Source organism: Sander vitreus, chromosome 23 (assembly GCF_031162955.1).
Source record: "Sander vitreus isolate 19-12246 chromosome 23, sanVit1, whole genome shotgun sequence".
Lineage (NCBI taxonomy): Eukaryota > Metazoa > Chordata > Actinopteri > Perciformes > Percidae > Sander > Sander vitreus.
Window position 1 is genome coordinate 19,529,087 of NC_135877.1, and position 11,526 is coordinate 19,540,612.

General features: G+C 40.7%; 1 long non-coding RNA gene across 2 annotated transcripts; it reads right to left on the reverse strand.

The window, feature by feature from the left end:
* Positions 1-6,504: 6,504 nt before the first annotated feature.
* Positions 6,505-10,212, reverse strand: LOC144512382 (uncharacterized). Of its 2 annotated transcripts, XR_013500999.1 has the most exons (3): positions 9,892-10,212; positions 8,862-9,004; positions 6,505-7,664 (listed from the first exon to the last, which is right to left on the reverse strand). It is a non-coding gene; the product is annotated as an uncharacterized LOC144512382 (long non-coding RNA). The 2 variants fall into 2 exon arrangements; XR_013500998.1 differs by having other exon boundaries at positions 8,862-10,212.
* Between the last annotated feature and the right edge of the window lie 1,314 nt (positions 10,213-11,526).

Here is an 11,526-nt window from a genome sequence, read left to right on the forward strand (position 1 = left end):
TGGAGGTAACCGGCTCCAACTAGCCTACTGCTCCCAATAAGTGACAAAATAACGCCAACATGTTCCTATTTACATGTTGTGATTTGTATAGTCACAGCGTGTACAAATAACAAGGTCACATGAGACACAGCCATCTTCTAACCGTATACAAACTGGGAACTATATTCTCAGAAATATTCTTTTTTAGCAGAGTTGTTGCTTGGGAAAAGTACAAGAACCACCTGGGAATGTGACATCTTCTTCATTGGAATTCTTGTCTATTTTTTTTCACATGAAAGAACTTTATAGACAATAGTTGTTCAAGCAGCAAATGTAAAATGTTTTGTCTACAGTTTGAATCACCTACGTGTTACAGAAATCTGTGATGAAAAGGATTTTAACAGACATTTATTCATACTGAAAAATACCTCACTGAACCCCAACAAACCACTGTCCTCTTCCTCGGTGACAGGCATTTCCCACCATCAAAGACCGTATAGTGTGTGTTTCCATAGTCTGCCATTCCCAAAGTTGGCAGAGTGTGAAGACATATAATTGCTTCATGAAACCTAACTAGGTGATATGAATAATCTGTCAGTGGAGGAGGCGACCCAGCCTCCATGCCAATCACTGAGGTGTCTCGGAGTAGTGGAGCATGGCCAAAACCATACCTGTCCATCCGGGAAAAAAAACATATCTGTCCCTCAACTTCCCCTTTTGCCCCCAAACTGCTGTTATCAGCCCAAAGCACTGAGTGTGTGTGGATGTGTGCGCAAATTCATTGGAGACCCTCTATATGCCACCATGATCAAGTCCAAATCAGATAGAGAGCTAGCTACTGATTGGTGTGTGTGTGTGTGTGTGTGTGTGTGTGTGTTTGTGTGTTTTCCTCACACTGATACAGAAATTCTTCACAAGACAGGAAGACGAGGGACAAAAGGGAAGCAGATTGGAAACAGTTTTGATAAATGCACTGATAAGACACACACTTGAACTGGTCTAATTTGAGGTCAGCCTTTGGCAAAAGTGCAAAATCACGTTTTTTTATTTATTTATTATTTTTGCAGTAAAGGTAATATTCAAACTAGTGTTGGTTTATTCACTTTTAGAATGGCTTCCATCTGTTTTTACAAATGCAAACTCTTCAAGTGTAAAGGACCACCAACATGTAGTGTGATCACTCTAACCACTTGCCGAGTTGGTCTGGGATGCATTTGACCACACATCTTACGTAAAAGGAAAATACATCATCAATGCAGGACGTCATATGATGACAGCACGGCAATTTTACGATGAGTTGGATAAAGTGTCGATTGACCGTTCATCGTTTTGCCAAATGAAAGAAGATGTGTTGGATTCTGCTGACAGCGATATCTCCAACTGTGACAACCTCAACTGCTGACATGAATGGCAATAGTGTGGACGTAATAACTGCGCGGGGCCCAGTGACCTTCTAGTGGAAGTGACGTAAGCAGTAACGAAATCTCCACACAAGCAGTCAGCTGGAGACGCATGATAGACACAGTGATGTGTATCGGCTGTCCACTTGTGTTCGGATCACCGAAACACATTTTAAAACCAGTGCCACAGTATTTGTCTACACAGCTTCATGCCAAAACAGTCGTCTCTAGATTAAAGCTGCTGATATTTTGTGTTGACTTTCAATGTAAGTTTGATCATTATCATACCAGAAAATGCACACACCCTTTGAAAATTCCTTGTTTGTGTTGAAGGCGAAAGCCTATGAAGCATTTTAAATGTCACATGAGAGTATACTTGACTCATTAAAGCACAATATCATCCTCATACTATACATTAGAAACTAGTTTTCTTCTTCTCAAGCTGTAACGAAAGCTCTCTTCACTGGATTTTGTGGCAGACTTTTGCAGCAGTGAACATTAGTGTACACCTTCATGCCGTTTTCCATGATCCCCTGCTTTAACCCCCCCCTCCCACACACACACACACACACACACACACACACACACACAAATCCCACCACATAAACCTAAATCACAAGGCCTGTCTCACCGATCTTATCAAGTCTTTTTCATTTACAATGCTGAACTGGCCGCCATGTCATTACTGAACACACACACACACACACACACATATCCTTATACACATGCAAAATCAAAGATACGGTGCTACATTTTTCTCTCCTCGTGTATGTGTGTAACATTTGCTTCATAGCATGTGTATTTATCTGTTCAAATGTATGTATACCTTGTGTGTGTACACGTGTATTCAGACGTGTGTGCTCTTGCGGTTATGTGTGTGTGTAGATACAGCATATAGCGTGTTTGTTTTTATCAGAGATCTTTAAGCTGGGTCATGTGTTGTTGCTTCACATTTCATCATCCTGCTCTCTTATCTGCTGTTTTCATACACAACTGCTGTAATACTGTTATAACACATACACACACATACACAATATACTAGACTCCCACCATATAACGGTAAGCCTGTAAAGATAGTTTGTAGGAGGGAGAATGAAGGAGTATAGAAAGAAGAGAAAGGCGGCAACAGCAAAGGGAGGAAAGCACTGAGAGAGGGATAAGAAGGAAGAGGGAAGCAGCTTCCATCTAACGTTGTTGTTGTTTTCATTGTTGTCGATTTTGGCGGCTGATGTGGACAGACAGAGGCTGGAACCTGTCAACGATGTGAGGAATGAAGTCGCTCAGATCTGATCTACAGATTATTTTGTCCCCTGACACACACACACACAGCTCTCTCTGCACGCTTCACATCGTATTGTTTTGGCTGTTTGTGTCTTTAAATACAAAGGTTTTTGTGTTTGTGTGTCTCCATGCCATGGCCCTGAAGGTCATTGCTGAGTCATAACCGCTGATATGTATCCTGATGTATTTGGTATGAAGCTGACAGACACAGGAATCTGTAACTTTCCCCATGGCTACAGTGAGAGGCAAATGATGTTTGAACTAACAGCGAAGAGCAAAGCTTGTGATGTTGTGTCACGTAGGCTGGAATACTAACTGGGCAAAGCAACCGCCACAGACCCACAGTTTTACTGTTTTCATGGTAATAAGGAATAGTACGTAATTTTATTAAAATACGATCAATAACAATGTCATGCCTGGCCGTTTAACAAGAAACCTGGACCCAGCAGCTGGTTACAGAACCCGCCTATCAAAAGCGTTGTTTAATTTGTTTAAAAAACAGGAACTCACTGTGAGGATTAAACAAAATGGAATCTAACGTGTTAATTAGTGAGATTTTAAGGTACTAGTAGAGGATTTTGCTACCTTTGGACGGATCCAGACTTTATGCTAAGCTAAGCTAACAGTAGCTTCATATTGAACGGACTGACATGAGAGTGGTATCAATCTGCTCATCTAACTCTTGGCAAGAAAGTGTTTTTCCCAAAATATCAAACTATTCTTTTAATTGCATATTTGATTGGCACCACTACAGAACAATACATATATATATTTTGTCAGGGCCCAAAAGTACTGTAGCTTCTGGAATTTAACCCGATTTAGAGATACTGTCTTGTTGAGATGTTTAATGTTTCAGTTGATACTTTGCATATTCTTAAGAGCCTCATCATGCGTTTGGTATGAAAAATAATCGGCAAAATAACTACAGCTGTCAGACAAAAGTAGTGGAGTAAAAAATACAAAATCGTTTTATCATGTAGACAAAGGCAATGCTAACATGATAACTTGTGTACATTTTGAGGTACAGTATAACAGATTTCTCTCTCTGAGGGACACCAGCGTCACTTTAAATGTGTGTTTCAACATTTTGTCACAAACGGATTGACTTTCAGTGCTGGCTGGAATTGAAGATTACAAGTTGGTTTCTGTATCTCTGGACAAAACAAGTTGGGTAATTGTATCATTTGGGGCCCAGCCCTTATATTTGCCTGAGGGCCGCCTAGCGGGTAAATCCGGCCCTGGTCTCATGCCCAGGAAATATCCTTTACTTGCACTTCCCGTCTGAGCATCTCATCTCCCATGAGCCTTTTCTCTGTCGGTTTCTGTCCACCCGCCTTAGCCTCCCGTCTTAGTCTGACTCATGGGAGCCTTTCCTTTACCAACGCGCAGCTCGGAAGCTGATTGGAGGATGACTCTAATTGTCGGCGAAGGAGGAGGGGGTGGGAGGGGTGCCGAGCGCGGAGGCGCATAATGGCTTCCAATTTTGGGGAGGAAACGAGATGTAAATGAGGTAATTATGTGTCTTAACGAGGGCAAACTGCGTTGACATTCTAGCCCTGGTAACTAGCGTATTTATAGCCCATAATAACCTTAAGTGGGACTGGCTGGAAGGCTGTCAAGGGAATTAGAGCTGTCTGAACAGCGCTGCTTTTGTTTTTATTAGGGTTGTGTGTTGGAATCACAAAGGTTTGACTTATTAAGTGAAAAGAATGATATTGACAGGCGTAGCTTTGAGAAAGTGGGAGGATGCCGACAGAGGCCCCGCTAAGTTATCCAACCCCCCCCTTAAAAAAATCCAGTTTGGTACTTTTGATACAAGAGCAGGATGAAACTTTACCCCCACCCGTGGAGAAAGCTGGAGAGATCATCCATCCTGGGGGGGCTCTTTCATGTAAAATGTATACGATCAGGCGAAAATATTTTCTCTCCAAGATTTTTATATTTGTCTAACTAGTTAGTGTATAAAAAGTGTTTAAGAATCAGTCGTGAGTCAATGAAAACAAAGAGCGCTCCATAACCAGATTGAGTTTCAGTCATTTTTGGCTCCTTCAAACACGTTTCCCCTCCATCCTCCTCCAGGTTTGAACTCGGCCAGTTTGGGTTCTTTTGTTTTTAAAACACGACATAAAAACATTTGATTTAAAAAATGAATGAAGTGAAGTGGAACCTGGCCGGGGGGAGGCCAGCAGGACTGTGGGTAAATGTTTTTGGCATTAGGATTGTGCCGAGCGCAGCAGAAATGTATTTCTGAAGGAGTAAGCACGGGGACTTTGGAGTTCACCCTATTTTCATATTCTCTCATACATCCATTCCCCTCCACTGCAGATTAAAATGAGAATTTAGACAGCATTTCTGCGTCGGCATTGCACAGTAGGATTATCATATGGCGCTGAGGGTTTTTTTTTTTTTGGAAGTAGAAATGTGGAATTTATTCGGAAGTGATGGACATTCTTTTGTAAGATATCAAAGATTCTTGTTTCCTTCAGAGGGAAATAACAGGAAGTGCCTGTTTTCTTTGGTTGATTTTATTTGTGCAAGAATGAACTTTGCATGTACCCGGGGGTGAGTATACCTGGTGTTGAATCACACAGTGACACTTTACACTATTTAAACTGCTTCATGCCGTGCTGGTGAGGACAAAGCAGCATCACCAGCCTCACCTGAAAGCCTTTACCTGCGTCCTTCCATGGTACAGATATTAAGCAACCCTCCCCCACCTCACCCCCTCCCGCCGGTCTCTCTTTCCGATGGCACTCAGCCGTTACGTTCTCAAGGGAAGGGCAGACTGCTGGCGCCGCACTGTTTGGTCTCTTGCTGTATCTCCACACACACACACACACACACACACACACACACACACCTCAGCAGATACACAGGTACTCACACAGCAAATTAAGCGCATTGTTGCGTTGCCTCCAGCGTCGAGGGGGTGAAAAGTCATTCCGAGGTTTACGTGTCGTACCACATAAAGGTTCAGGACACAGAGTTTTTTGTCTTCTCTGCTGAGGTTTGAAAAGTGTACTGGTTTGGTTATAACGCCGGTGTACCTCAGAGAGAGAAATCTGTTATACTGTTCCTCAAAATATACAGCAGTTATCACATTAGCATTGCCTTTGTCTACATGAAAACATTTTTTTGTATTTGTGTATAAATACATTTTAACATTTCCTAGAATCAAAGCAACATTAAATACTACAATACTTATGTTTTTGCATTTGTTGTACACACTACTGTGCATTTTGATTTTGTTAACCGGACATCTTTTATGATTTAATAACAATCTGATAAATACTGTAAGGCCACCTAGGTGACACTTAAGGACCATTTTTTCCATTTGTTTAGTCATACATTGTTTGAGTTTGAGAAGCTCTTATTTAAACCAATATAAGTGTACACTGACTCTTTACTTCATCTCAGCATTTATCATTCATATAGACTAGTCTTTTCGTGTATGCTGTGTTATTACTGATCTACTTCACTACCTACAACTTGCACTAACTGTATATTGACTTCACTACTTCTCAGCATTCATATAGACTATCTATTTATATATTCTGCGTTATAACTGAGCCACATCACTAACTAGACCACAATTTAATTTGAACTAACTGTTTTCTGACTCTTTACTACATCTCAGCAGTGTTATAGATTTTCTATTCATGTATATTGTGTTATCACCATACCACTTTCGCATATCCATCGATTTACTTACACCTCACTTTGCGGCGGCTTTGAAATGCCTACTTAATCTGTACTTATCTTTGTCTTTGAGTCCTTAAAGTTTTATGTCCTCATTAAAAGTGATGTAGGTTTGAATAAAAAAAAACAACAACAGGTCAACAGGTTGAAATATTCTTACTGCAGGTTTAATGATATATAACACTATAATATTCATAAAATGTATATTTTAAGTAATGCAGGACTTTTCTTTTACTTTTATTGAGGTGTTCCTACTTTAACTGAAGAAAATAATCGGAATACTTCCTCTGCCCCTGACAAAAAAAAACATCTTTTCCATTTCAGCATTTACATCAAGTCTTGAGACATTTATTTCATGAACTTCATAGAATTGTTATAACAAATATAAAACAAATGTTTTTAATCTGATAAATCACTAAACCAGCTGCAGAGGCAGTTAAACTGGGCCTTTTAATTTTAGATCACCTATCTGTATCAAATCTGTACTTTTTATTTTTTTAATATAAACTGTGCAGTTCAATAATTTGTTTTGTGATGAGGCAGGTAATAGTTTGCATGTTCCAACATGTATTACAATTCAAAACATCCCTAATTTCTGAGGTAAATCTACACATGATAAATGCATGAGGGACAGTTGTTGGTACAGCTGGCAGCTTGCTGTAAAAAAAAACCCCCCCCATAAAGACATAAAATAAAGTTCAATATTCTGGGAAATTCTGTATGACTCGTCTTTCTACGAACTTCTCATTTGGAGCATTAGATCAGATCAGTGTTTATGAATCGGACACTTGTCTGGTGCGCACTGTGTTAAAGTGGTTTAGCAGATTGTATGAGAGAGCAAATAGAAAAGTGGTTTGAAAAAGGGAAAACTATTCATGACACACGGCGTGACCTTTGTGTGAATCCCAGCCTCCTTCGGGCTGCACAGCCCCAGAGTGTTTTTGTGGTTGTTGAAGCTTATTTGACTTTTGACAATAAGTTTAAAGTACGATGTTTAGTTGAGGTAACGCAGGATTATTTTTCCAGCCTAATTTGAAGCAGTAGGCTCTCTCTTCTTCAACTTTCTCTCGGTCTCACTCTCTCCTCCTCTTCTAGTAATCCACAGTCATCTTGATCAGAGGCAGACACCGGGGTTTTGACGCTAAATCAAACAAATAAACTCTGATGCTTTGGATAACATTCCCCTCTGATTGACCCGACCCTTTCACCTCTGAGACACTCTGGCCGGGGTCGGGACCCCGCAGTGGCGTTGGCTCTTAGAGTCAGAGGGGCCTCAGTGTGTTGGTTTGGCCTCAATGTCCCGACCTGTAGGAAAACATACAAAAAGCTCCGTCCAATCCACTTCAGGCCAAAAATCCCAAACATCTCTGGTAAAACTTGGGACACTACCACCACTATTAATACAATTACTACCATTACCACTGTTACTAATAATCAGTAATAAACAGACATTTCTTTGTATTGTGGGGGATTCCCATGAAAATGTGACCTAATTGTTGCTAAAGAAATAATAATAATTAGGATTAGAAAATGTATTTTAAAAACCATTTTCAGTTATAATTGTACATGAAAATGAACTTGGTGACATTTCCACTTAGCAAATAAACTTGGTTTTCGATTTTGATCTTTGAATATTTCCATTTGATGTAATGATGGAGTCATTCTGGGTGTATTTCACTCAATGTATGCATCAGACGGTTTTAATAAATTGTTGGTTAGAGCATATAGTCATACCTACACAACAAAGAGTTTTTGTAACTTTACGAAGAAGAAGAAATTTAAGAAGAACAAGTAATTATTTTCATTACAGATTAATATGCCGATTATTTTCTCGATTAAAGTGTCAGAAAATAGTAAGAAATTCTCAGAGCCCAAGGGGGCGTCTTTAAATTCCTTGTTTTGTCCACAGTCCAAAAGTCTGTTTGGAGAAAGCATCAACTCCTCACATTTTAAAGCTGGAACCAGTAAAATTTTTGAAAAATGACTAAAACCATTAATCAATTATCAGAATAGTTGCCTAATACTTATTACTAAGTACTAATACTATTGTCTAAGTGATTCAGCTCTTTCACAAATTACAGTTGCAAAAATACAAAGTATTTAGAACTACATGCCCCTATACTGTATACATGTGTAACTGAAAGAACATGTTGACCCTGTGTCCCTGTACTGTACTGTAGTCTGAATGTCTGAAATGCTGTGCTTCAGGATTCAGGGTTTAGAAACAGTAAAAGCGGACAGGTACAGTTCATGACCTGAGAGAAGACAAAGCACTAGATGTGACCTGCTGATTAAGAGGAATGTGTGATGCATAAAGAACATCTGACAGGAATGCAAAGACTTCAGTGTCTTGCCTTGGTGTCTGCACACATAATGAAAACCATTATCTTTAAATATCAACAGTACTGCTTGTTCAGCAATAATACGTAATTGTACAATTGTGCAAATATATTTTCTTAAATCTATTAAGAGGCCTGCTTCCACGGTGCCCTGGTAGCTCACCTGGTTGAGTGCGCGCCCCATATACAAAGGCTCGGTCCGTACTGCGGCCGCAGGTTCGATTCCGACCAGTGGCCCTTTACTGCATGTCATGTCCCCTCTCTCTGGGGAAATGTCTGTCTTCAGCTTTCCTGTTAATTAAAGGCCTAAAATGCCCAAAAAGTAACCTTGAAAACAAAATGAAAAAAAGAGGCCTACTTCCACCCAAACCTATTCTATGATTTAGGAGCTATTACTTCCCAATAAGCAAGAATTTAGTGATTTGCATGCCAAAACTGGGCCAAAATTAGGTTGATAAGTGAAGCTATTCTTTGATGACCATTGTTTTAACTGCATTTAAATCACTGGTTCCCAACATGGGGGTCTGGACCCCTAAAGGGGTCACAAATTAAATTTGAGGGGTCGTGAGCTAATTAACAGGATAAGAATGAAGACAATATATTTCTAGTAGTAAAAGTATACCTTGCAAAGTGAACTTTGTGAGTTTATAATCTCAACGAATATTCACGTTTTTTTCTCGTAGATGTCTGACTTTAATCTCAGAAATTCAATTTTTTTTGCTTGGAATACTACCATCTCCCTGCTCCGTAATTTATTATATATATTTTTTATTAACAATGGATCTAATGCGCCGTGGTACCAATAAATGACCACCTGTAACGAGGAGTAGGTTGCATTACTTCATTTGTAAAGAAGTTGGGACCAACTGATTTAAATATATATGTCTACATGTAGTTGGACCTGCTTTATATTGAACCTAAATGCTGCTAAAACACAGTTATATGAAACTTAGATGTCTGAAAAAGTTAACATGTAGTCCAGATTTAATTAAAAATTAAAAAAGTAAAGACATCTTTTAGCTTGCAAATCACCATTTCACAGCTTTCTGAGTTTTATTTTGAAAGTGGACACATTCAAAGCCATAACCACAAAATATCAGCGACTTGAGAGATGTTTGCTGCAATGTCAGCCTTTAAAAACCCATATTGGTCAAAATTATTTATTCTGTAGCGGCGAAGTCTGAACTTCCCACCTTGTAATGTTCTGTTTCCAATGGCTGTGAACAAGCAGCATGTGGTCCCGAAAACCTGCTTCAGAGTCACTTATCCCTCCAAGAACAAAGCCGAGGTTGGATGCGATAGGCGGCACGCATACGTGTTCTCCCCCTTATCTTGTTTATGTGATGGAGTTTTTCAAACGCAAACATTTTCTTTAGATGGCACAGTGGACCTCTGCTCTGAGATAAGTATCGAATGCAGACTTAATTGCCTGAGATAGAAGCTTATTATTCCCATTAAAACGGGCGTTCTGGGCCTCGCTCCCTGGGTCTCTCTACTGCCAGTCTCTCTCTCTCTCCCCTTCTTTCATCCCCCCCCCACCCTCCCACACTCCTCCTCCGCGTTCTGCTTGTCTCTTTTGTCTGTTTGATGTGGAGATGAAGGGGAAAAAGGGCAAACAAGAACAGTTTGGTGCTGAAAAGTTGGAAAATCTGGTAACAATCGGAATGTAATGGAAGTGTTTGGAGGTCTTGTCCCCTGATGTGCTTAGCTAATGATTTTTGTTGCCCTGAGTGCACCCTGCGTTAAGTGTGTACGTGTGTGTCTACACATCATAACATTTCCATTTCGTTTGACTCATTTCTCGGTAGGGGTTTTGGTTTCTTTTGAGTTTAATTTCATATCGAAATCTTTCATTTCTTCCCTCTGACATCTTTTATTGACTTTGTGCAGCTTCTTTCTAACTCTCTCTCTTGTGCAGGTACAGCTTGTATTTCTCTTCCCTTTTTTCTGTCTTTCCGGCTTCTCCACTCTTTCTGTGCAGCGCTGCACGGCCATTGACTCTGTGAGATTTGTGCGTCTCCGGCGGCGTTTTCCCTCGCCGGTCGGCACCGAGCCGGCATTCCTTCATGGGTTCACTGGCAATGCTCAAGTGGCTCCCTCTTAACAGCCCCCCTAATCACTCAGGGACATAATCACAGGCCACTTTGAAGTAATAGTCAATTTGCTATGAGTCCACCGTTTAGCAGAACTGCTTCGACGCAAGCCGGGGCTGTGAGTCGGCCATGGCAGATATACAGATAGGGAGGCTGCGCCCATGGAAATTTTCAACACTCAATTCAGCTAAAGGTAGCACACACATGTTTGTAAAAGTGTTTATGTTGTGGGAAAGTCTTTATAAAGACTCAGGCTGTGCAGACAAAAGACAGGTGTCGATAAGAGATGGAAAAGCCAAACTTTGCATAGACAGCGTGCGCGCGTGTGTGTGTGTTCAGTTGATGAGAAGTTCACAGGAAGTGTGCAGACTTATAGGTGTCACTCAACCCTGCACGCTCTGCTTCTGAATGCACCAGCAAATTGCTGACAATGACACACTACCTGTGATGATGTGTGTACGCCACTCGAGAGCGCATCAGGTAGGGGAAAAAAGCGCAGGACGGCCCATGTTTATTGTTTACGGTGCTCCGGGTGGCGCCAGGCCCTGAAAAAACAGGAGCTGGAAAACACGTTGTTTTGGTGGGGAGGCTGCTCCTGTGGTTTTGTAATCGCCATCACTATCAGGGGCCCTGATCGCTTTACAGAGAGGGAGGGGAGGAGGGAAGGAAAGGTATGTTATTCCACACGGTACACAAAGGGAGGGAACAGAGAGAGAAAGAGATGTGGGTGCTTGG